General features: G+C 38.8%; 1 long non-coding RNA gene across 1 annotated transcript in view; it reads left to right on the top strand.

The window, feature by feature from the left end:
• LOC127468164 (uncharacterized) overlaps positions 1 to 27161 on the top strand; it is a 98401-nt gene extending 71240 nt beyond the window's left edge. Inside the window, exons 2-3 of the long non-coding RNA XR_007903427.1 lie at positions 1908 to 1965; positions 26746 to 27161. This is a non-coding gene — a long non-coding RNA (uncharacterized LOC127468164). The remainder of the gene's footprint in view (positions 1 to 1907; positions 1966 to 26745) is intronic.
• The last annotated feature ends 831 nt before the right edge of the window (positions 27162 to 27992 follow it).

Below are 27992 nucleotides of genomic sequence, written 5' to 3' on the forward strand. Positions count from 1 at the left end.
TTTTTCACTTTGTTTTTCACTGATAATAATTATTCTTATATTTTCTATGTAGAAATGAATACAAGGATAAATGTTTTGTTAGAAGGCATAGAAAGATTAGGTCTTGCATATTAAATGAAAATACTGATGGAAAGTCAGGACTGGACAATTATTTGCCCATTCTCTGGGTAATGCCTTTGTCAGGCACACAGCGTTGGAATAGTTGTGATGGGAACTAAATTAGCTGCTTATTCCTTCCAGCATGAGGAACTGACACGTTGAATAACACCCAAGGGAATGGGGTTGTTTTTAAGGTTTAGAACCAGGCAGTTAATGTGATTTTTGGGTTATCTAATTGACAGGAGTGAGGGATCATAACATTTCTCTTCCCATGGAAACCTTATTTTTCTTTCTGCAGTCTTGATTCTCTAACTGACCAAATACTGGAAAATTTTGAAGTTAAGGCAAAAGTAATCAGAAATGTTATTTTTACTTATCATTAAGTCATTCAAACTTGTTTGAAAAGTACTAAACTCTGCCCAGCTGCAATATTGAACTCCAAACAGTAGGCATTATTTACCTATATCAGGGAAACATTCTCAAACTGCTGTTCCCGGGCAGATGTCTCATTCTAGGAAGCACTGATTCTCCTTCTTGGACGTCAGGCTGTGAAAGCAAATCCTGTCTGGTGGGTTCTCTAAACTGAACCTTTCCTGACCAATTTTTCATTTCCTGGGATGAACTTGTAAGTTTTTCATTCTAACATTCAGGACAGAGGGTTTATATCTTAGCAGGATGCTTGACTTCAGCTGATGCTTTGCTTTGTGTCTTCTAGCAGTGAATTATTTCCATTTTCTCTGTGAGTCATACTCTTGGCTTGCTGGGATAGTTTTTGCTAGATTCATCAGAAGCTTAGATTTTACTTTTTTTTTTTTCTTAATAGGTGAAATGAAAGACAAAAATAATTGCCTCCTGTCTTGAATTTATACCTAAAACCTCAGTGGTTTGGTTAATGTGGTTTGCCTAAAATGTGGGTGAGTTTATGTTAGGCTCTGTATACACTTTTTCCACATCATTGGTTCCTCATTGCTTCAATATTAATAGCAACTGTCATGCAAGAGACCAAAAAGCATCCGTAATGTATTCTGGTGAGCTCTCTTTGTGGCTGCACTGAGCTTTGAAATAGTTACACTCTTACTTCTGGAAGAAAGGAGCAGTCCCCTAAAACAGCAAAGTAATAAGGAAATAGGCTCAAGTACTCTAGCTATCCCCTTCACATACTTGAGAATTTACTTTATTCTGGGTATTTCTGTTTAAAACACAATCGTATTTTCTTGCCTACAGTTTCTTTTCGTTGTTTTGTTTTCATGGGTTTACACTGATCCATGCAAAGTCTGACTGACTTGATACAGAATCATAGAAATAAAGAGTTGTTGTATAACACTCTGATCTGCTGCAGTGACTGGGTTGAAATGATGATGCTTTAGATCCCAATAGTTGCCCTTGAAAATGTGGTTGCATTGCAAGCTGTCAGACCCTAGGTACAAATGGATGTCTGATGTTCAGTCTTGTCCTATTTCTGTTTGCACAGGCAAATATATGCCTCCATTAAAACAGACTCTGCCTGGTGGATGCAGAAGGTCGTGTCTCTGAGCTGTGCAGAATTTCTAAAATTCTTCAAAACCACGGAGACCTCTGTCTAGGAATTACCTGTCCATGTGTGTAACAGTTGCTAGCAGACTGATGACTTTAATCATTGGCAACAGGGACAGAAACAACTTCTTTTCTTCTGCCTTTTGCTGAAGAATCATCTTGAGCTGGAGTTTGCTAAAGAAATTCAGAACTAAAAGCATGTTGCCACAGGGCTTGACACAGTAGATTTCAAAGAGTCACACTGCTCTACATCTTTATTGCCTTTCTTTTTGCAGGTCAAGTCAGCTACAGAACACTGCCTGAAGTGACAGTGATGAATTATGTAGTATTGTTGTAAGTATGAAATGGAGTGGCTATAGTGTAATATGTGAGCATCTTAAAAACATGAGCCAATTCGCCAATGACAGATACGGTGCTGAACATGTGGAACTAAAGTAAATAGCAACAAATGTGTGAGCAATCAATGATTTGCAACAATAAAACTTTGCAATGAGAACCCTTATATTGTCTATTGACTAACCCCCTGGATAATTACCCTGTCTTACCTCTTGCCCAAAAGCCTTGGGCCTGTTGACCTCTCTTTTGCTGCTGTAAGCCCAATGCTTACCAGACTATTTATACTTGGCACTTGATCTTTCTCAACTATCCTAATCATCTCATGCTTAAGAAAAGCCAAATTTTCTGGTGTACTGTGTCTCTCCTATACAGACACAATGCCCCTCTTACTCTCTGAAGGTAAAAGTTAGTAGGAACAGTTTCCATGTTTTTCAGAAAGAACAGGTTTCCAGATCTTTCAGGAACTTGCTAAATGGTGCACAGAGCAACATCACTTTGAAAGGACTGAAAATAAGGTGGATGGTAAACTGCAAGTGCTGAGGGTTGAGAACAGTCTCTTACTTGAGAACAGTTTGGAAGCCTTGATGTTGATTTTCCCAGCCTACAGATCTCAATTCATGTCTTTGGAGTTGTTTTTTGTAGCAATTTTTTTTTAAAAAAAACAACCAACAAACAAAGAGACTAGGATGTGTGATGCACCTTATCCATTATCTTTTCTCTGACACTAAGTGTTTCTCAGGGGGAGGTAAAAGATCTGTGTTCAATTGTTTCTTGATATTGTTTATATTTGCTTTCACATCCTTCTCTCTACCCCAAATGTCAGTTAAGTACTGTGGTTTTGAATATCTTCTTCCTTTATAATGTTTCAGAATTATATGAATTAGGAATATTATTGCTTAGTTTTCTGGTGTAACTCTGGTTCGGACAGGAAGAACCACTGGTAGAGGAGATGAAGAAAGAGTACTTTGATTAAATGAAGAACAAAGATTTAAGTACATTTAAAAGAACATTTTGGAACACTATTCATTCTTCTTTCCTTCCCTTCACTTCCCCCAATTTCTTCTTCTATGATCCTCGTCCTGCTTAAATGCCATCCTATTCTCCTTTATTCTCTTATTGTCTAAACTTTCCTTGTTTTTCTCTCTTATTTATCAAATGATATTTTAGTTGCATGCATTGCAACACCTGCACTGTGGCAGTACTACAGAAAAGGCAGATGCCCAGCAGAAGTGTATTGATGGATAAAAACTAGGAGGAGTAGGGCATTTTCTGCAAGCCCAGAGGCAGGACATCATCTCTCGCACATCACTGTCGCTTAAGCCCAGACCAACGTATTTTGTGTTGTTGCTTCTAGATCATTCTCTATTTTAGGTAGAGCAGTCATGGGAAAAACTGTTGTATTAAAACAAACTTCACAATAGCTGAGTGTCATATTATTTGAAAAATAGGTTGTACTTTTATGGGTTAGTGAATACAGCACTTTGAGGCAACTGTGTGAGCCGTAGTTGTTCACCCAGGGTTAGTTTGAGCCACATGGATGTTTGCCACGGGCTGAAACTGCAGTCTGTCACAGCCCTGCTGTATAAATTATGCATGACAGTTCGAGAGATGGGCTCGGGAACCAAACTGGGCAGAGACCTGGGACAGAACCAGCCCTGAATGGACCTCTTCAGACTCCTGATAGTGTTCCTCATAGGAATGAGGAGTTTACAGCTAAAAAGGCGTACTACAGAGAGAAACGGAAAATAGAGGAGGCTGTTACAGAAGAGGTAGGGGAGGACAGTGGAAATGAAAGGTCACACAGACCAATGCAGAATAATGAAAGCTGGCACTTCCCAGTCACAGCCTATTCTCTCCTGGTCACTCAGTGACCTGAAAATAATACAGATTCATAGTCTTTTCTGTCCTGTCAGTGTGGTCAGTGACCTTACAACAATATCCTGTAGTCCATTAAAACAAACCTATTAAAAAAAACATTACCAGTCCCACCCCCTGAAATTAAAGTAGGGTGGGAGTCATAAATAAAGGCTTTTCTAAAGGAAATTAGCCATCTTGGTATTTGGATAAGAAGATGGGAAATAATGAGTGACATACCAATCTATCAGAGGTATAAGCTAAATTAGATGATGAACCAACAAAATTAACAGAGTTAGTTACATTTGGGATTAGATTTTTTCCCCTCTCTAAAGCACTTTTTTCTTCCAGAGCCCTTTAGAATAAAACCCAGACAATTCTCTATTGTTCATTATACTTAGTTTCTCTGATAAAATATAAACTCTAAGGGACAGTCTGGAGTTATTTACAGTTGACTGATTAATCTCAATGCTAATGCTAAGGTCATTAAATAAGCATTCCAAGAAGACACTTAGATTTGATATGAAAAAGTATCCAAATATGTGCCTGGAGGAGGATTAAAATGTATATTTTTAGAGTTTGAACTCATTTAGGCTTATACCTTCTGAATTCCTTACTGTGTCAAGGCAAATATTACATCAGTACCACAAAGCTGGACGCAACAGATTTGTGGGGGGAGCGTGTTCAGATGTACTCCTGGGTTTTGGCTAAGACTATGTTTGTCTTTCAGAGCTTATCTGAATCTGTGGCTGAGTGCGAACCTGAGTGTTTTCAGGGTAATTTCAAATAAAAGGAAGAATTGATAAGTAATTAGTTAATAGTGAGGTATGACATGGGGTTTCAAGGATAGCTTAATTGAACTTGACCAATGAATGGGATGTGATGTGCTGTAAAATTCAGGCAAACTGCTTTTGATGTCTCTTTTTCCTGTAAGGGCCATTTTTTCCTGTCTCTCTTTACAGCATTGCACATATTCATCATATCCTTCACTTCCCAGACTAACCCCCCTCAGCAATATCTCCAAAATGTCATGTCTACCTTTGACAAAGAGGAAAGTCATCTTATTACGAAATTATGTTTTTGATGTTATGTTGGATTGGGAAAAGGTGGACGGATAGTGAGACCTTTCCAAGAGACATCTACATGATAAGAAAAACAGAACAAGGAAATTAGGATTTTTTCATAAGAACGTATGTTTGGAAACCTGTAACTTGCTTTAAAACAATGCTTGAATATAATGAACAGTTGACTGAACTCCCATTCTTTTCTTGAATTTTCAAGTTTCTAGGAAGTTCTATATTTAACTGTGTAGTTGTACTAAATCAAGTGCTTCCATTTTCCTCATAGGATTCTTATAATATTTTAAAATGTTCAAAGATATTATGGTTTACTCTATTAGAAGTATTGTAGATCTGGCACAAAAATCACCCTTTTATTGGGAGAGTCTTCATGTATTGAATATCGTTGTGGCTTTTGTAGGTGAACTTCCTAAAGCTTTGTACTGTTTGCACTCTCGCAGAGCAAACTGAACCTTGTGCTGTCCATTAAGTTAGCAGTGGGAAGGCATTTCTAACATTGTTTCAGAAATGTAAGATAGAAAGTTCATGGGTTTTAGGCAAAGCAATCATTTGGTTCAGACTGGACTTGTTCTTCCAAGTATCAAAATCCAAAGTGAACTTATCTGTGTGTGCTTGGGATGTGGTTTTGATATTACTTCTGTTAGGGGTCAAGCAGCACAGTTTACTCCTATCAGAAGTATGCACAGAGCAGGCATGAAAATGTAACAGTTGCTTTGCCCCTCGGCACAGGGAACATCAGACAAGTCTGCAATGCTTAGAAATGACATTTTGAACCTTTCAGTCTGAGCTCAGTCACACCAGCAGTGAGGAATTCTGTATTTTGCAGTACAAAAGTTACTGAAATAATTTGTGCCTGCAAATGGGCAGTGCAGAAATAATAATTAATAATAATAATAATAATAATTATTTAATTTTTTAAGTCAATCTGGCTTCTCACTAACATTTGCAAATGCTAATAAATCTAATTACAATTCTAAAACATACACAGAAGGGAAAAATATGTTGGTTTGTTTATTCTTGGAAAATAGTTAAACCCTGAAATCCTGTGACTGATATTCTGTTCAAAAGGACTACAAACTGATGGACAGTTAACCTCACTGCACACTAGTCTTATAAAATCTATTATAAAAGAACTCAGTGAGAAGGTTGAGGGGACTTGAGGGATTGCTTTATAATGTTAAATTAAGGTAAGTAGCTGCAGTTTGCTTAGGCAATGGCAGACTTGCAGGTAGGGAAGTCTACAAACATTGGAAGAGTATACCCATGAATTAGAGAATTGCTTGGCATAATAAATGGAGAGATGGAGTGAATTCAAGTGGAAGTTTAGATGGTATGCCTTGGAAAAACTTCCCAATATTGAGATTTATGAGTCTAATAATGTCCCAAGGGGTGTAGTGGAAACTTTATCTCTTGAAATATTCAAAAAGATACTTGAAGTGAAATGCTAAACATGCAGCATCCTTCTGCAGAAACAGAAAATGTATGCAGGCTTTTCCACATATAGAAATTGTATATTTGTGTGAATCTCAGGATATATTCCTATCGGGTTCTGAAAGGTAAATGCATTTGAACTTTTCCTGAACCTGGATATAAAGAGGAGACCTTTGATGAAATTTTGGAGTCCTGTGGAAGATAGGACTCCTTCTTCAGAAGTAGTAGATAGAAGCAGCTTACCAAAATAGTCTTTAATAGTAGGGGACAGAAGCACCATCGCAGACCTACCCACTACCTTGAGTAGGATAATAGTATCCACTTATTTCATGGGATTTGGTGTGTTATGTTTTTTATCTCCCTACCAAAGAAAGAACTCCTCCTGAACTTTGGGAAAAAGATAAGGACTTTTTTCTCTTTCCCTTCTACTTTCCCTCCCCCCCTCAGTCTTTTTGTTTCATTTGGGACAGAAGGGAAGCAAAACATTTTGTAATATCTTTTTGTTCTTTGCAATGTATTTATCTAAACTAGAAGCAGGGAAATTCCAGTTGTGTGGGGTTGCTTTTTTTCCTTGCAAGGGCTGCATTTTAACTTAATGGGTTTCTCTGAGAAATTAGAAACATTTTTAAATTCCCCCATTGTCAAGGATTCAGTTTTAACCTGAAATCAAGGAGAGTTCTTTTGAGGCATTCCTTGGCAATAGAAGTCTGATTTTAGGCAGTCAAAATATGTTCCATGTATTTCAGTCAGGAAAAAGCTGTATGAGGTCTCTTCACTTGCTTATGCTATGGCATGACTGCTTATGCTGCATTAAAGTCCTGCTAGGCCTGACATCAGCCAAACCACTGGTGAGAGTGGCACCAATCCTCATGGTCCTCTTATTTTGGCCACCGTGATGGATACACTTGCTGAGCCCGAGTCCAGTGAGTCCATGAGTACAATTTAAACAAGTGAACTACAGAAGTAAAGCACAGGCTACAAAATACAGTGGGTATCCTGTAATATGCATCCATATTTCCAAACTGAACATTCTGGCTGGAGTTTTTCTGATCAAAGGACGGGATGGAGGCTACACCTTGCATACCTCAGCCTGTGCTTTACTCCTACCATTAACTATAGCTTTTACTGCATGAGCTCAACCCAACAGAGACACAGGGAACACAGCCTTAACATAATCCTGTTTTAATAAGGTTTCCATTTTGAGGCTGTCTGGGGAAGGTGTAATCAGCAGTCACACTTTGTAACCGCTCGCTCCTTTAGGAACTTGCTCTAAGCTTTGATCCTGGCAACTCAGTGTGTGAGAGCAGCTTATCCGGAGTGTTTTTTCTTTTCACTGCTTTGGAAATAAATTTATCCCTTTCTTGTGGATCCTCCTGAATGTGAGCACCCTAAAACATTTGAAGAACTTTGTGTGAACCCACTCCACTGAGGTCTAGTGGTGACAAAGGAAAATTACTCTGCAAAAATGTGGGTTTTTTCAGTGCTTCTGATGATCGTGAGCAGTTTATTTGTTACAAGAAAAGTTCTGGCAATATTGGATGGATTTTTGAAAGTACCTCAGATGTATAATGTCACTGGTTAACAGTTATTCCTAAAATGGACAAGAAAGTTATATCTCTCTGTACAAACAGTTCTGTAAGGGAAGAGGTCAGCAACTAGCAATTTCCTAATCGCTCTGTTGCCCTACTTTGCCCAAATATTTCTGTGACAGATAGATTGTAACAAAACTGTGCCCACTGAAATACATCTTAGATCTTGAATACTCCCCAAAGGTCAGTGAGGTACCTTTTGGACTAAGACACAAATTGTGGGAATAGGTTCCACATTCAAAGCATTGTATTACTGGCGTATTTTCCTTACATGTCTTTTTATTGTTTTTTTTTCATATCAGTGACTGTTATCTACTGAAGAGTGTAACCCCTCCCAAGGAGAAACAGGCTGGAGTTTTGTCTGACCTTTAGAATAAACTCTTACACTACAAAAAGGACTGTGCAAAACATGTTATGTGGCTATGCAGTCACAGTGGGTTTTTTGTTAATCCATAAAATCTAATCATCAATCAAGATGTGCCCAAGTTCTTTTTCACTCAGCTTTCAGACATACTGCATTGACAGGTTTGGTTTTTTCCTAAGTCACGCAATCTGTACATGTGTGTGTGTGTGGGTGTGAGAGAGAAAATGCAAACCACACGGCAGACATTAGTCACTTTGTGTCGTGGTGCATTGGAAGGTACTCAAGTGCCAGGTTACAAAAATGTTGTGGTGCACTCTGTAGACTGGGGTTCTGTGTGTTTAGTTAAGGTACTCTTTCAGGTCTGTCTGTCTTGCCTTCTTTTTGCTCTGAGTACTTACGGGTGTGTGTGCCAGCAGCGACCACCTTTGTTGCCTCAGACAAGCCACAAGCTTTCAAGGCAGTAGATAGAAATCCTGGTCAATAGCACCGGCATTTTTGGCAGCATGCTCTTTAATTCACTGGGCACAAGGAGCAAAAAGGAGAGGGATTCAGTGGAATTAAGGTCAAACAGAAAGGTCACACACATTAACGCTTATGTACAGGGAATGCAAGGGGATAAAGTGACAGAGAGATCAGAATCCTAGTCTCTCTGTTATAAACAGAATTTTTTCTGAATGTGAACACCAAATAAAAGTAAACCTTTTCAAAGGATGTTTCCTCTCAGAGCTCTCATTGATTATGCGAAGTTTAAGTGTTGTTAATTCAGATGGAATATGTCATGCAGTTCTGCAGCTGGATGGCTGACCCACTTAAAGCCCTTCTGTGCAACTCAACCACCCTTGTAACTCTCTCTCTTAGCCAGCCCTTTAGGTATACTCTAGATGCCTCCCTACCTCGAAAGCTAATATTGCAAAACCCCTGTAGCTAGCATCTGGTGCAGATGGAATGTTTATCCCAGGATGAATGTACAGATGTATGCAGATCAGTCAATCATCCCTACAAATTACATTTTACCCCTTTTTGTGGTATGTACATCTGTGAATTTTTGGTAAGACTCCTGTATGCCATATAGGAATGTCACTAAGCTTGTAAAATTCTATTTCCTGTATATATCTCTTCTACACATATATTGTTTAGGATAGAACAAGAGTAAGACCATGTATGAGAATGAGAGGTGAAACAAATTCTCTTGGATTGTATTTAGGATGTTCTCAATAAAGTAAAAAAAGAACAAGCAATGTCACCTGTGTTTTCAACATCTTTATCCTTTATGCAGAATTTATATGAGTAGAATGCTACACTGGCAATGTTTTAGCAAATTTTGTGTCACTTATTTCTCTGTGTTTGCCTCTGTGCTCACCTTCTGCTGAAGCAGTATGATTATGTGTTTCATTAATAATGGCTGTCTGAGAATCTTAACATTTAGGATAATTCCTCATATTGAAAAAACTTGCGCTGTGATACATAATGCATGAACACGACAGAAAGACGGTCCCCACTCAAGGAATAATGTTATGTGTATGCACAGCACTTCACAAAAGCATTGTCCCTAAACTGGCAGTTAGGATTAGAAGTACATGGATATAAATCACAATCTATTTATCTGTGAGTGACTCAGGGATCAAAATACCGTGGGTTATTGTGAGTGATGATAACAACTTTAGAGGACTTAGCCAGTTTTGTTCTACGTGTTTGAAATTCTAGCCTGATGATGTTAACCCAAGAGCATTGCCAGGGTGGAGTTGGGTGCCTGCCATTAAACATTGATTTTCCCAGTATCTCACAATTACAGCAACATCTGTGCTAAATAACTTTTACTGATTGTCTGTGAAGAGTTCATGGTCAATGTATCTTACTCAAATGTCTCCTTTCATACCTGTGCAGGAGGGAGTTGTAGTAATTGTGCGGTAGGCTGTTCAGTGAGAGGGATGGAGAGTCAAGTTTTTGAGGCTTTTCTTTTTATTTTCTTTTAATGCCATCTTTGTAGATACACTGGCACAGATAAGAAAATTCAGGTGTACTTTGCCTAGTTCTCTAAAAGTGTTTTTTTGACTGTAAAATTCATAAGTAGTTGATAAGTCATTTATTTTTGTACGTTCATAAAAACTTGATATATTAAACAAACCTACCAAACAACAGCAACAAAAGCATGGGTGTGTGCTGAAGTTATAAAATATACTCCTACCAGCTGAGTAAAGAGAAGTCATGTGTCATAATGAATTCTATAGAAGGGGCTGCTATTACTGACTCTTTCCTATGTCAGTGTTCGTGTTTTGGGTATGGCTTCATGTAATAGTGAAGGGAAATGAAATGGAAACTGAAATAGTCTGGAAAGCAAAATAGCACATCCCCAATTTCATTTTAGAGAGGAGGTTACATACAAGCTTCCCAAAATGCTTTACAAGTGCTTGTTAATTAGTCAGCCTGTGCAGCACCCTTGTGAGATGGATACCTGTTGTCATCTGCATCATTGCCCTGGGTGATGTAATAACCCAGCAGTGCAGATGAGATGAGAACGCAGCCAACCAGAGGTTCCACATCCACACTGACCAACATTATAGTGGGCTTCATGATTCAGCCTGAGGCCTTACAGTACCACAGTGCAGGCCTCACTGTGAGACAGTGGGGATTTACAGACCGAAGTAATGAAAAACAGGGATGGGGAGAAAAACATTTTTCTGTCACTGGAATGTATCCTAGTGCGATACTGTCTACTCTGTGCTTTCAAGGATACCCCGGATTTGGGGAGGAGAAAGAGTAGAAAGCTGCGCCCGTTCCTGCAGTGCTGAGGATTCCAGCAAAGTATTGTCATGCAAGTAACCTGAAGTGTTTATAAGAGACCCAACAGGGATGGGAAGCTATAGGTATAGGATTCTGAGGAGACAGCTCTGAAAACAGTGCAGGATAGATGGGTGTACTCACTGAGGAATATCCTGGGCCTTTTCCCCCTTCAATTAGTAGTTTCATAGAACAGTACCAGGGCTTGTGTTCTTTTAAGATGCTTATTTCACTTACTACTTATATTTTTAAAACTTGTCTGGAAGTTGAATTTCTAAATCTAAAAGATGCTACCCAGGGAACATTCTGCCTTGCCTGCATGATCAGTAATGCCAAAATTATCCAGAACTTTCTGTACTACTTTGTTGTTCTCTAGTTATTAAGCTATACCAAGGAAACTTCTTTTCTGAAGTATCTCAGAAATAGCACAAGAGAAAAAGCAGGGGTTAGCATATCCCTTTCATACAGGCCCTGACAACTTCCTGAATTTTCATAGAAGACAAAGACAGATAAAGCCCTGATGTTTTTAAAGGCATCATCTCCATTTTCTCTATATTCAGGTTTAAGATCCAGTGTTATCTTAAACAGAGATAGTTTTGTACTTAATCTTGAAAGACACAGAATCTGGAATTTCAGTAAACTCCTTTATCTGTTTACAAGGTTCCCACCCTGTTAACTTCTACTGTTAGACAGGTTTATTTTGAAAGGAAACATCAAAAGAATTTGTGTTTCTTGCAAGCAATGAAGTTTACTTGTGAGAAACTGAAGGTAAAATTCTGTAATCATGGATCAACTGTTTTTCAAACCCCCAACTAAGAACCACAGGATATTTATAGTGCTCAAAAAATAGCTATTAAATGGATTTCAAAGTTTATTTCTGTTCATTGGTTTATAATAAATTTATATTTAACATTTCAGTTAATATGTAGGCTTCCAAACAACTTTTTTGATTGAAAATTTTCAGATAATCTTATAACATTGAATATTATAAGCTAAGTGGAATATTACAAGATGATTCAATCAGACTGAATAACATGTACTAGATTAATTCTCTTGAAATCCACTGTTCAATAACTATGATTGAAATAGGGTTTACCTTCAAAAAAATATCGTTATGATTATTTCAGCTTCTCTCTTTCATTTCAACTCTTTTGAAAGTCTTGCATCTCTCCCTGAAAATCTCTTTTAAGATCTTATGATCATTAGGTGATTTACTGTCACTGTCTTTGGTGAGGAATGCCTAACAGCAGTTTTGATTAATAATAGCTGACTCTTACATGTCATTTTACTCACCAGTGAAAGAACTTTAACATAGAGCATACCAACTGCATGCAGGGGACATGCAGGTGAAACTAGAGAGTTATAGCATATGCATGCAACTACAGAGGGAACTTATGGGGCAAAAAGCACTTCACTGAACTGGGATCTGTCTGACATGCTAGTGAGTGACTAACCATGATTAAGGAGTGTTATAAGAACTTTCATAACCAAATGAAGTTAGTACATTAATAAGACAGTTCCTTCAGCCATGGACAGAGGAAGGTGTTTAGATCTGGAAGATATTGCTTCCTCAAACCAAATCTGGAAAGAAACTGCAAAGTTGCACAGCAGTCTTGTAGACTACCCATTTTCTTATCACAATGAGGCCTCCTTTCTTCCTCAGCATGTAATTTGCTAGAGCAGGACATGCCCTGGAGTGGCCTGACAAAGGGTCTTGGGATGAATATGATCAACTCTGTCTGGTTATCACTGGGTTTGCACCTTCCTACAATGCTCATATGCAGTTGAAATCCATGATTGTAGGTTATGATGATACACCAAAGGTAGGTCGATGGAGTAGATTCACATCCACTGTGGTTACCTGCCCCAACCTTCATCTTTCTACCCTTTATCAGCAGATGTTGACCCTGCCATCCTCTCTTGGGTCTCAGCTCAATGGTACTTGACACAACTGGTATTTGCTCAATCTGTTTATCTGACTGTGCAAATAACTCAGCTCTCTGTATCTTCTAGTAGATGCTTCTTTCCTGGGCTGCTTCTGTAGCATGCAACCAATTTCACCTAAATTGTGCTACAGGTTCATGTCTTTCCCTAGTCACTCTCTGTACCCTGGCATATTTACAGGCAGTTGTCGCTTCCCGTATTCCCACCTGCTGGTACGTTCTCGTTAGCCCTTTGTTTGAGCTATGCTGTTTGTGCACTTGTTCTGCAGAACTCTGGTAATATGTGTTTGGGAAATCTGCCTAACGGTTAATCAAAAGTTTTCATGAACAGTAACCATACCTCCCACTGCCATGGTTGTTTGTGTATGCACAGCATACTCATGGACTTGCTTTAACAATGATTGTTGTAGCCCTGTCTTATTTATCTTATCTAGACAACCAAACCACAAAAAGGATGAAAAACAAACAAGGTTCAGTTTAAAAAGTTGTTTTAAAAGGTTCTTTTTATTTGACAAATATTTCTTCTGTGAGCCTGTGCTTCAGATTTTGCATATTATGTATGCTTGATAGAAAGGCAAAACAAGCTGTATATTGCTGTTTTGTATATCGGCAACAAAAATACGACATAAATTCTGAATGCAGATTTTTTATTATTGATGACAGTGTAACTGAAAGAGCACAGCTGGATTTTGAGATCTTGTTGCATAGATCTAAATGACTATATAGATTATGAAGCAGTGGAGAGTCAGCTGCTATCTCTTTTTGCATTTCCTGTTGTATTTATGTGTTGCTCTAGGTTTCTCATTTTTTCCGTAATTCTTTCCAGTTTATTTCTGTATTATAGGTGGTGGGGGAAGAAAGAAATGAAAAAGGGTGTCAATGATAACATCCCTATACACAGTTTTTTGGGAGGAATCTGTGGGCATCTTCACTGTAAACACCATTTGCAAAGTTGTTTGGCAATGTTGCAGACTACTCCTAGATCAACTATGGAAGACATTGAGGGGAGGAAGAGAATTACCTATACAAAAATAGTTCAGTGTTTGATTTTTTTACAGTTTTAGCTTACTACGTCCTTAATTTTTAGGTGTCTACCTAATTTTCTTTATATTGAACTTGATATTCTTTTCTTGTGAACACTAACATGCGGGCTTTTGATTTCAAGTATCATTCTTGGTGAGGCTTTTCAGAACATATGTCCTTTTCTTTCACAGCCACATTTATGTGACTCAAGGACAGCTAAGCACAATTTTCATACAACTAACTAAAAGTTTACTTGCCTGTTATGGGCTTTTATCTGCTTTGGGAATCCAGTGGAAAGAAAAACACTTTAATTAACTGTTTCGCTTCTTGTGGAAAGGGAGGAAGTAGACCATAACATTTATAAGTATCTGAAGGGTAAAATACACCTGAGCCTACCTGCAAATGTATTCTGAATCATTTTGTTGACCTGAGTTTGTAGAATATTTTTCTAATTCATCTGTTTCTTACAGTGTTTTAGTGTCGATAGTAGTAGAAAAAAAAGACTGGTTTTGTTTTTTTGAGAAGAGCCCTAAGTTCTTTTCTCTTTTGTTTTGCTTATCCATCTCCTTAGCCTTGATGTGTATTTTTTGTTGTTTTTTAATTACTGTTTAATTTCAGCATCAGCTTCTTTCTACATGGTTTCGTTAGAAACCATGTTTCTGAGGCCATTTTTTAAGGCTGTTATTCTGAAGAAGTGGCTTCTGTGAGCTGCAAGTTTACTTTATGGTTTTGATCACAGGGTACCACAGTTTCTGGGAGAATGCAATACTGTGGTGCTGCTCCTGCAATTTAAGGTGGGGAGAAGAAAGCCATGCAACTCTCAGTGTTGCTGTGCTGTGCTCACTGCCTGTTCTGACATTTTTTTGTTCCCACAAGGTCCAAAAACAGAGTAAGCTTCTTAGTGACTTTTGGTGGACAGACAGTATGAACAGGAGTGGGACTCTGAGACTAGATTTGCCTGTTGCTCATGACTACAGAAGTCTTTATGGCTTGGCTGCCCATGGTCATTGTGTGTACGGGCATTAGGTGGAGCATCCTTATTCGTGGTCATTCCTGGAAGTCATCTCAGTGGCATGTACACCCTCCAGATGATCACAGTGCGGTATCCAAATTAAAAACCAAATAAATTGAAAGGAAATTATCTGGGTGTTCCCCTTCAGGAAGGAGATGATATTTTAGGTTAACAATGCAGCAAACACGGTTCTGAAAAAGGAAGTGCTGGCTTGGAAATCTTTTTTCCACTGTATGCTGCTTCAGCTATCTCTGTCGCCTGTAAGTGCCAGGAACAAGTACTGATTTTGTATTGTCTTAATATGGCACACTGAAAGTTACAGTGATTCAGGAGCTGTAAAATAAGCAGTTCTGGCATCTGTGCAGTAAAGATTGGGCTGCAATGTGACATTGCCAACTCACGTACCTGTCCCTGCTTATTGACCAGAGCCCAGAATTCACCTGAAACCATCACCCATGTCAATATAAATTTTGGCTTTTTTTCAAACAAGGAAATAAAACCAGTGGGATGCAGGGAAAAGAGTAAAACCTGACTAAAATCTTACATGTGTTACCTACTGTAGTGTTTCATGGTTCATCATGCCTTTCTGGTTTTCTGCTAGTGTGAGTGGGATAGCACAGTGGATAAATGTATCCTACAGAATAGATATGATGCACTTGAGAGACTCAAGACAGTAATGTGGCCAACCTGTTAATAAATTGCAATGCTTCCTAGAAGGCCATATGCCAGGTAACATTGGCCAAATGTATTCCCTGTGCCACCCTATTGACTTCAGTGGAGCTACTGCAGAGATAGATTTGGCTCCTATTCCTTGCAAATCTGGTGGAAGAGAACGTTTTTATTTAACTTTTGGCAAGGCTTGTGACTTAGCTGTGGTGTGTTTTATGTTGTCTCCCTTTTGACATACACTTTTAATTATTCTTAATAAAGTCAAATTGGAGCAAGTATCTTGAAATACTTCACTAAAATATAAGTTAAAGCTTTGATCTGTGCCAATCTTTAGAGGATTGTCAACATAGCATTGGAAGTAGGGGAGGAAGACCTCCAAAATGAAATTAACAGATACTTAACAAAAATAAAGAAATTATGTCTAAGCATTTTTATGTTTTTACTGTGTCACATTAATAATTCACCACATTTTCTTCTGTAGAGTATATATTTTTAAATGGTTTTTCCACAGAGATATCCTGCTATTTGTTTCTGCTGAATATAGCTATAGATGATAGTATATTACCCTGAAGCAACTCTTTGCAACTCTCTGCTCAGCAACTAATTGTCAGTAGTCGTAATAGTAGTCCTATTTATTGCACACTGCAGAACAATGAACTTTGGGATTTCTTTTAGTGCTTGTGCCTGCTAACATGTCGGCAAATATAATAATGATGGTATCTATTTCTTTTGGTCTGCAACACCCAAGAAAGAGAGGCAAGAATGATTCTGTCATATAACAGTAAGCAAAAAAAAAAAAAAAAAAGCTACCCAATACGGTGTACAACCCAGGAGTCCTAACTCCTAGTCTAGGGTTCTATTCACTAAGTTGGACTGTCCAGATCCAACAATCTGATTTAGTTTCCTTTGTAGGAAAAAAATACCTGGTAGTGATGGTAGTACTGGAAAGTTGATCAACCAGCATATCACCCTCCTCAACTGGAAAAGCTATTTCCAGATCCTCAGTTCCCAAGACAGATGGGTAGATGTTTTGGTAGGGTTAGTAGGGATAGCTTTTCATGAAGCCTGTCCCTGAGACTATTTTTAACATATAAGGATAAATGCTTTGTTACTGTGAACTCAGAGCATATCTGAACTGCTCCAATCTAACCGCTCTTCCAAAATTCTGTTTGGAGTATCACATTCATCAAGGATGATTCATAAACACCTGGTCAATGCTGATAGCAGCAAGTGTATTGAACAAAACTCTTCAGAACTACAGAGGGAACTTTAACATTCCTGTAAGGCTGTGAATGAAGATCCTTTTACTCAAGGCCTGTAATCAACTTTCGTGCTTCTTCTATAGCCAGACCTATCTCCTCACTGCTCGTCAGCCATGGGAACTTGCAGTGTGCTAGAAAGAAGCAGAGTAGCTCCCTGAACATGATAGCTGGTGGTGCTAGATAGAACAACCCTGAGTTTGACAGGGGGCACACACACACAGAGTGGTGGGGCAGAACTACATGGTACGTGTTTGCACTTTCTGTTATTCTCAGCTACTTTGGTAGGCTCAGCTCTGAGGGAGCACAGTAAGGACAATCTCCAGATCTGAGGACATTCTCCAAACAAACATGAACAACTTTACTGGCCACATTTCTTCCTACAACACCTAGAACAGGTTGGCAGCAGTACCGCTGAAAGATCAGTGCAATCTAATTAACTCCCTTAAAGATTCGGATCTATAAGACTGCCACTCCTTTTACCTTGTGCACCTTCTGTGTGAAAGTAAGATGTGCCAGTGAGTATAACATACCTTCAGAAATGCTGAAGCTAATAATGTCTATCCCCCAACATCACTCTTGTTAAATTATGCTGTCATTCTAGTGTATTCACACTGATATCATTCTGCTCTATCATGAGGAGATCCATTTATTATGAACAAATCCGTCTCCTGTACACGCCAGTTATTTTACATAGGATGGATTGGAAGCAGGTCCCATAATTATACCCTAGTCAACCAGTCAAGTCCATAAACAAAATCTTTCACTCTCTTATTACCTATTTTCCTTCCATCTATTATTCTTCAAATGTTTATAGGACTTGTGTGTGTGTGTTTTAATCCATCAGCAGTTGTACATTTTTCAAGTCCAAATGCCCTAAAACTGTGGTTATTTTTCATGAGGTTTCCAAATGCCTTTCCTGTTTTCTCATCCTGACAGCCAGAGCAGAATAAGCCACCATTAAAGGCAGCGTAAATTATACTCTTAATTAACAATATGGTTGGTGCTCTGGAAACCTTTCATTTTTTATTATTTTTCTGCTGTTATTGTGGGAAAAGAAGTTCAGTGGTGAAATATCCATCTCAGTCACTCCTTTTTATTCCCCTTACAGTCTGTCTGTCTATCTTAGCATTCAGTTTTCCTCTGTTCAAATAATGAATTGATTTTACAGAATCAATGCCACCTCTGTCAATATAAGCTCTGGTATTTTTTCCCTATGTCTTATCTTTTAGTTTGCTTGGTTGATTTTGTTGGGTTGGGGGTTTTTTCATACAATTGCTGCTATTAAAACCAATATTTACACAAAGCTATGCTGTCTTTCTCACTGGATTTGGGTAATTGGATATCTCCAAGATGTTTCATTCAGACCTCTAAATTTTGCCGCTTGCCATTTTGGGAGCATTAGTTGCTGAGGCTCTCAGCCAAATAGCTCGGTTGGTTAGAATATGGTGCTTATAACACCAAGGTTGTAGATTTTATCACAATATGGGCCATTTGCTTAAGAGTTGGACTTGATAGATCTTGTGGTTCTATTCCAAGTCAGAATATTCTGTGATTCTGTGAAATACCAAATGACTGCAGCTCTTGGTTTGGGGAAAAAAACAAAATCCATCAGAAACTATGATATAGAATCATAATGACCTGCACAACTGCAAAGGGCATTGCAAGGGCATTGCTGGTAGGAGTCTTCCAGTTTCTTATGTCCCCCTGCAAGTCTTAAGCCTGAGAGCTGTGTCGGGTTTTACTTAGTCTGGACAAGAAATTGCTTTACTCATCCATAAAATTTTTAGATACCTTTCAAGAAAATATTCCAACTGAGGCTGGGATCTACAGTGTAAGGAACTCAGATTAAAATTATTCTTCTGCACAATTCTTCCATCCTTACTGTTTTTGGGTGTACTGACTGCTTTGAGTTGAGTATTTAGACGTTTTTTAGAGTTCTGCCTGTACACTACAACTCACTGGACTAAGGGTTTGAAGTTGAGTCTCTTACGGATCCCTTTGAGTGCTATGAATGACATTACTTATTGTCTTCCCTAAATAGAGAAAAAAAAAAAGGAAAAATGAACCAAAATCTTAGTGGTTTTACATATCCCTTTTATAGCATGGGTTGCACTTAGGTCAGTTCTTGCCAGAATTGAGTAAGAGCATCAGCAAACCATACATATTTGTAACACTCTTGGGATTATTTCCAGAAAAGTTCCTTGTTGGTGTTCAGTTCCTCTTCTGTATTTCTGTCTCCCAGTCTCAACTCCCTTGCCTTTATCTTGGACTAAGATACAAATTGGCACAAAAGCTGCACGCAAAACAAGTTCAAGGTTTTTCTCTCCAGTTCCAGCATTGTGAAGACAAATCCATGGACCCATTTACAGACAGTGATATAGGACTATCCCTACTGGTATGGTAGGGACCAAAATTAAGCAGAGTAAATTTCAGGTATGGCTTGATGATAATGCTAAGACCTGTAAACCTGGAAGGCTATAGATAGGACTTAAAACATTACGTGTCGAGATAAGAGGCTTGAGTCCTTAGGCTGCCTGTGTTGTAAGTGAAAAGTAATCACTTTCTCCAAAAGGCAATGCATCACTTTGTACAGCCTGGAAACAGGAGTTATGTGAGTCCAGTGTACAGAAAGGTTCAAGCGTGGCATCTCACAACCCATCAACTCTTCTGGCCCACTCATGTTTTTCTGCCTTTAAACACTGAGCTATTAACCTGTCAGTGAGGTAGGTACTATTGTAGCTTTTCATCTCATATATTTATTTCAACAAAGCTTTTATTTAATATATTTGCCACACTTGGATGGTTCTGCTATCACCTTCTCAGAATAATTCCCGTTCTGCATTTGTCAAGGCAACCTGTGCTAAAGCCATGTTATGAACAACCAGGCTTATAAATAGCAGAAACTAGAACGTTTATTCAGGTAGTGAAGTTAGAGTTCATAATATGGTTGTAGAAAAAAAAAATCCTGTTCTGTGTCCTCAGGAAGTTTTCTAACATGTGTCTTTTTAAAGAGAAAAAATTCCTCATGTACACCCAGAATTTATAAATTCAACTGTCATACACACTTTAGAAATATCAACAAAACCTACTTCATGCCCCAGTGCAAGTAGTCAATTAGAAGTGTAGCAACCAGAAACTGACAAATTCTAATAATCAGTGCTGTGTCCTTCCTTGACTGGAAAATCTTCATCTTTTCCTTTGTCTCTCATCAATCAGAATATATGAATGGAAGTGGTCATGCTTTCCAATACAATGTTTAGGAACAGATCTGTCTGCTCAAGAGAACCACTAGTGTTCCCTAGCACTGAAAACTTAAATGTCTTTCTTGGCCTGTTGTGTTACCCTTATTTCTAGTTAGGATATTTGCATTTTCTTTTTTTTTTTTTCAGCATTTGTATAATGACTTAGAGATAGACAAGAATGAGAGTAATGAGTGTGACTGTTGAAGTTTTGGCTTTATGTACTATGTACTGTTTCTCACCCATAGCTCGTGTTTGATCTAAGTTGCCTGCACATCTGAAAAATAGTACTGATGTCACTGTACATGCCGCGAAAGAGAATGTAGGGGGCATGATACTGTCAGCAGTGTGTTTGGCACTGTACCCCTCCTGAACTTCCTCAAACAGATGCCTCCTGCCTGAAACTTTGAAGGAAGCAGTCACAACTAAATCAGTTGATGTTATTTTCTGGTAGTTTTTTTGTCCTAACTAAAGCAATAGATACATTCATACTGAGATCAGAAAGTATTAAGACCCAAGGAAAGAAAGTGAATGTAGACAATTTTGCTTAGATATTGATGCATTTTTAATATATGTTGGCAAGGGCTAAATAAACTAAACAAAATTAGATGTCATGTTTATATTTTCAGGGTAATTTTTTTGCTTTATATTAAATCTGCTGAAATATATATTCTTTTCTTTCTGCCATTGACTGAAACAATGCAAAAGACCATTCATGTAGGCATATCTTGGCTAGGGTCATTTTCAGACACACACACACCATGGTGATAATGTGGATGGGTATGCTTGTTCCCCAGAGCAGGATTTCCCTCCTGTGAGTGTGTCTGCAGTGAAAGTTCTGCCTCTGTGTTGAACTGGGCTGTGGAAATCTCATGTGCTGCCTTCTTTTAGGAGGTATCCACACAGTGAGTATGGACACTGGTAGCAGCTGCCATGATTAAGGTTTTCAATACATACATGACAAACAAGGCTGATCAATCGCAGCTTGGCAGCAACAGAAAGGTGGAATTTATGGAGACTTTCACGGGTCAGAAACTGCTGACTCTGGATGGACACTGTTAGAAACCTTGTATGTGTTTTCAGACATCCTGGTCAGATTGTCAAAACTCATTTTAGGCTCACAAATATGTACTTAGGCACCAGAATTAAAATGTACTTAGGCACTTTCCCAAAGGTCCTGAGTGCCTCCTGTGGACATCAGTTCGATTTGTCCTTCCTTGGTATAAGAGGATACATTTAGTTCAGGTTCTTATTGGGGGTTGGATTTAGGAGACTGCCTTTAACCACTCAGATCAGACCATAATACTTACTTTGTCCAGGTCACCTGTGCCAGACATAATATTGAAATGATCCGACATTGTGTAGTCCCCCCTAGCAATTCTCCCCTTCTGTAACTGATTGCTTTTTTATTACCTGGACATAAGCATGTTTCTCTGAAGGATGGTTCAGGTTGAAGTCTGAGCTAGTTAAAACCCCTAGCCGAAGTTAGTAAAGCACCCTGATAGGAAGTTACATTTTGAAAAAACATCTTTCAGCTTGAATTCAATAAAAAGCAGTGTTTGGCACTTATTCTTGTGGGTTACATTGTCCTATATTTTTAGGGCAATGAAGCTGGTGAAGGGTCTAGAGAGTAAATCATATCAGGAGCGGCTGAGGGAGATAGCGTTGTTTAGCCTGGAGAAGAGGAAGCCCAGGGGGACCTTATAGCTCTCTACAACTACATAAAAGGAGATTGGAGCAAGGTGGGGATCGACCTCTTCCCCCAGGCAACTACCAACACGACAAGAGAACATGGGTTAATAGAATCCTCAGTTGGAAGGGACCCACTAGGATCATCAAAAGCATAGGCTCAAGTGGAGCAGGGGGGTTTCAACTTGGACTTCAGGAAGAATTTTTCACTACAGTGGTTGTCAAGCATTGGAACAGGCTGCCCAGGGAAGTGGTGGAGTCTCCATCCCTGGAAGTGTTCAAGAAACGAGTAGATGTGTCCCTTAGTGCTACGGTTTAGTTGGCACAGGGGTGTTTGGTCAAAGGTTGGACTCGATGATTTTGGATGTCTTTTCCAACCTTAATAATTCTATGATTCTGTAGTTAAATTTATGTTTTAGTTTTCAAAGGAGCATTTTCTCAATAAGTCTGTTAGAATTAGGGGCCTGGTGCTTTCCTATTTCAGTGGGAAAAAATAACTGTGTTGCTTTGCAATTGCAAAGATGGGAAAATCTTGTAAATGCAGGGTTCCACTTACTCATTGATTTGTAAGCATTGTCCCTCTTCATTGTCCTTAAAGTCTTTCACAGATCTCATTGGCATTTAATTAGCTGCTCTCTCCTTCTGCTGTAGTTATAATTAGTGAAATATATAAATATTACTTCATTAGTTCATGTTAGTTATTTGTCAGTAAATTTAGCACATATAAGGCAGCTGGGTGAAGAGATGGATTAGTTTTAAATACCTGAAAAAATAGTCAGAAGTGGATAAAGTGAGTTTGAAATTGTTTGGTTTGCAATAGGAAATCTACAGAATGATAATCCTCTGGATTTGTGCTATTTATTACTTACTGCTCATACAGTAAAAACTGTGATGTTTACTATTCTTTAGAACAAAATTTATAGGGATAAATGATGAGACACACTGTGTACAGAATACCATCTTCATGATTTATTGGACTGCCAAATAAGAGGCAACTAAAATAAGACTGATTTTTCAACAAGGGTAGCTGCTAAGTTTAGAAAGAAGGAATAGTATCCAGTATCATGCTGTTTAGACCGCAGGGATTAATTATACTGAAAATCAACACTAATGTAGGAAAGAATCAGCTTTCTTTTGGCTCCTAACAGCTTGTCTACGTGATGCAAACTGTGACAATGTCAGCTCTGCTGTCACTGGGGGCATCTAGCAAGGAAACAAGAGACTGTAAGCAGGAAACAAAGACATGGCATTCACCCTTTACCAAGTGGTACTGGGTCTCTGTAATTTTTACTTAGCAACAGAAACCAAGCTGAATAATGATCCAGCAAATCACAGGTTCTGCAGTGCAGAAAATAAAGCAATATCCTTCTATCTCCTTGGGATGGCCTGTTGTGCACACACAAACACACACCCCTCCCTGGTCAACAACTCTAATGAGTGCGTCCATCCACACAGAGCAGAAAAGAACTTCAGGATGATGCCATTCCCCTTGAAACTAATCTCTGCCAGTGTGAATTCCCAGGGCTAAGAAGAGATGTATAGCAATTAATCCCAGAAGTGGTTTGATAGACAGGATAGATTGATAGGCGATCCCTAGAGAACACTGAGCCCAGGTGGTCACATCACTGACCTTCAGGAGAAGGTGACAGTGCCAGCATTGCTCACATTCAAGTCCTTAGCCCGATCCAACAGTGTAACATTAGGGGTTTCTCTTGAAACCGGTGTCACCAGATGAACCTTCAAGCTCAGGCGAACCTTCATGCTTACTCCGACCTGAGAGTGAACAGAATATGTGCTACTACCACATCTTCTTCTTTCTCTCTAAAGAGGTAGTCAGGGAGGTATTTCCAAACCACAGACAACCTCTATGAAAGTGAAAGAACTAGGAACCAAATGATAACAAATCCTAGGCATAGTTTGTTGTTTTGACTGTCAACAGTTTTCTTTACAAGGAAGTTTTGTTCTCATTTTAAAGTAGTTACTTTATTGCTATTAAACCTTAACAAAAAGTTTCATTGTTCTTCAGGAATTCTGAGTTTTCCAGAGATGCTGTTTCAGCTGACTGCAAAGGGATATATAGCAAAGAAGTGAGGGTTTGTGGAAGATAGCAAGGGCAGAGATGTATTTATGATCCATGCACTACCTGTACGCTTTGTAATTTTTTGATGTGACTAAGTAATATGTGCATTGCTCTATCCTACCAGATTGTGTTGACTTTGGTTATCTCAAAGCCTTGCATCACATGGCAAAAAAAATCTGTGCCCAACCTTAGCATAAGAAAATGTATCGGTGTCTCTGCTGCAGCTGGCTGCCTGTCTACAGCTGCCTCATGTGAGATCACGTACACACTGAGGGTGAAATATGCAGATACCAAGAGAAATCAGAAGATCTCAGAGCGAACAGTCATAACTTCACACAGCAGATAAAGTCAACTTATTTAAAAACCCAATAAAAATTCCATGGAAATGGTAACTGCCAGTTGACATTTCAATGAATGTTTTTCAAATAAATTCAATGAAATAGTTGAGAAGAGAGGTTTGGATGAAATACTGACAATCCACAGTTTTTCCACTAGCTCTTTCATATGACATTATATAAGCTGTATTTTTATGTGTTTTCCACAGGAAAGAACAGTATTTGGCTTTGGAACAGGAAGAGTACAAAGTAGACAATTCCCATTCAGTATATGAACAGAGCAACCAGTGAAAGAATTGGGTCCAGCAACTTTGACTGACATAGGATAGGAGAATGTAACAGGGCAAGTCTGTGAATTTTAGGTGAAGATGTAGCTGAATAAAGCCTGAAGATTTCCAGTTTCACGCTTGATCTATTGCCAGTCATTTAATTTTTACCTCATTGAATAGGAATAATAAGGCCGGACAATCTAAGCAAGGCCTAGTGAGATCAGGCTAGGAAGCTAAAGAGATAAAGGGATAGTCTTGAACCAGTGCTCTCCAGTGCACTGCTAAATTGTTAGTGTGCTCCCTGGAAGTTTTGGCTCATGACAATTAGTTTCCCACACAGTGCCTGGAACCCACTGAGAGAATACTGAAGGTCAGAAATTGTTTTAGACAACTGACATGGATGAGACCAAATGAGGCTGGAAAGACAAAGACTGCTTAGTTATACAGACCTAAACCATGTTGCTCACTTTGGACAAGATGATGGACCTTGGGCAATTTTACTTATTGTTAAGGACATAGCCTCTTTGTCTTCACTTAATTGCTTCTGCTGGACAAGGGAGCAGAAACAAGTGAAACCTGTACAAAGGCTGTAAGGTGGAAAATATTACATCATCTTTTTCAGGGCTTTGGTACTTTCACACCCTAGTTTGGTTGTTTTTAATAAACTTTGGATTTAGAGGAAAGTATTAGGTACCGAGGCTTTAACTATCTTGCCCATTCTTTGTGCATTTCATCCTTGTTTTCTGAATACCAGGGACAACTTTTCCCAGAATGGACAATTCATGTTTTTGGTCAGCATCAGTTCACAAGTGTTAACAGCTATAGTTCCTCATCCCTCTCCAATTTTATCCTGAGACACAAATGGCTGTGGTCAACCAGACATCTATGCTGTGGTTGACTTCACCTGAGCCAGTCACCTCTTACTTTACTTTGCAATCCATGGAGAGAAAGTGACTGGCCCAGTAGGTGACCACAGCCTATGCAGACACCTGAAGTACGAGGAACTGCAACCAAAGCACTGTTATAAAAACAGCCACAGAGAGCTGTCTCTGACAGATTCCTGTATTGTAGACATATAAAATCAGATCAAATTATTCCACCCTAGAGTTCTGTAGTTCAGTGTTGTCTTGAACTTCTGAACTACTTGAACTTAATTAAAAAAAAAGAAATCTTGTCTGATCCCTTTGTATTGTACTGTCTGTCTTGAAGCAGCTCAACCCCCACACCAGTGAATCTCTTGTGGAGCCTCAGGTAGATTTTTATTTGACTGACTTTACCTTGTTTTACCCAAATCAGATGTATAGCATGTATTTTTTCCAAATCACTACACAAGCATAAGTATTTGCTATAAAATAAGCTTTATTTTACATACCTCAAGTTTAAGGCCTCTCTGTTTCTGGGATCAGTTTTCTGTTTTTTGTTTCATTACTAGAGGTAAGTAACAGCTGTGAACACTGAAGACTTATTCCAAATACTTATATCAAAGCCTGGACACTTGCTGAAATAGATTCAAACATCTCACTGAAGGATAAAGCATTAAAGCTCAGAAAAGTTGTCTATTTGCTATTATTTTTTTTTAGACTGGAGTATTTTCTGATTTTGTTTGAAATGGAAGAATCTGTGTCCTTTTAGTAATATGCACTTTTGGTACCAGACAAAATCAGGAAATGCAGAGACAAGTAAAGCTAAAATAAAATCACCAGTGCCATTGTTACTAATTGGTATCCTTGTTAGCAAGCTCAGTTAGAGATGCAAGAAAATTAATGCATATATACGAAGACACAGTAGTAGTCTGAGCCCACAATTTATAATGAATAATTTATTCAATTAATTTAGCCTACTTTTCTTCGTGGGCAAAACAGATCACAATTTCCTTGAATTTATCCATTATTCAAAAGTGCTCAATAAAAAAATACTTCTTGTTTTCAGTGTATAGACTGATTACAAATATTGTAGCATTGAACTGGGTTGTTAATTTCCGATTGAAGAACTCAAGCAGCACACTTTCACTTTTTTTTTTAACTCCCACTAATTGGATGGATAAGCAAGCACTTAGGGCTCACACATGTGCCAGTGGGAATTTAAAATTTCCTGTCAGCAGGTATTCAACATGCACAACTTTACAGTAACTTTCTAAGAGCATTTTTTTTTTTTTGGTCAGGAAAGGTCAAAAGCAGTTGAGACCTGGCCTCCTGATGATACTAAAGGGTCAAGCACTACAGTTGTTGCAGAAGCTTATTCTTTGAAAGAACACAAAATCTGTAGACTTTATTTTATTTAGAGCTGTAAGTATGTGACTGGCATGGGAGGACAGTTGCTTGTATTGCAATTATTTGTGGAGTGTTTTCACCATGGCTATCAAACCAGGGATTTTTGTTCACTCTCTCTTCTAAGGCTGACCCTTTTCCCCTTCTCTTTACGCTTATAAATATTTTCTTTCTGAAGCTCCACGAAGATTAGAGCTATTTTAACCTTTGTTTGAAACTTAAGGTTTCTGGTTTAGCTAAATAGCCTCTGCCGTGCCCTAGCAACAACCTGCAGTTGCATTAAAATGTAAGCTGTGAGGAAAGAGAAAAAAGAAAGGGAACATGAAGAAGTTACAGTTTTTTGTCCTGCAATTCTTAGCCACAGCTGAATTTCACACTACATCATGTGTTGCACTAGAGTTGCAGTTGCACACCTCTAAAAACACACACCAGGTACTGATACTCTTGACTGAGACCTGTGAGGAGCGGTGCAGCAGACACCCTGGGCATTCAGCTTCCCCCTCCACTCAGCTGCTCCCACGGCTCTTTTTGGGTGCGGAATTCCAGTGAACAGGAAGACCTCTATGGCAGGATTCGAGCAGTCCCCAAACCCTCACAATGTATGTGCCTTCCTGAAGAAAGAGGCCTGGTGTCCTCCTGCCGTGTTCCCGGCTCTGCTGCAGGACGGTGGGAGCCCAGCCAGGTGAGGCAGCCACGCTCCGCAGCGAGCAGCGCGCTCCCAGCCACGCCGATTAGCAGCAATGTCAGGCTCTTGATATCCGACCGATACAACACCATTCTGCAGCCCAGCAGGCAGGCAGAATTTGCAGTCATGGCAATATTAACAGCTGGGTCATTGCACACAAAACCGACAGTCTGTTAGTGTTTACTGTGACTTTTAAGCAAATCCTTTTTTTTTATATATATATTGTATTGGTGCCTCTTTTTGTTTGTGGCATGGTATCTTCCAGAGCAGGAATGTTTTTCACAACAGTGAATATCAAGTCTATATTGCAGAGTGGTCACTGCAAGGTGCTTTTTGGTTTGGTTTGGTGGTTGTTTTTTTTTTTTCACTCAGTGACTAGGATTTGCTCAAACCGATTCTTTCACAGGCTATACTTGGCCAGCCAAGAAACTGAAATGAACACTGTGACTCGTGCTC

Source organism: Manacus candei, unplaced genomic scaffold, assembly GCF_025592945.1.
Source record: "Manacus candei isolate 608988 ecotype Guabito, Panama unplaced genomic scaffold, ASM2559294v1 h1tg000014l, whole genome shotgun sequence".
NCBI classification, from domain to species: domain Eukaryota; kingdom Metazoa; phylum Chordata; class Aves; order Passeriformes; family Pipridae; genus Manacus; species Manacus candei.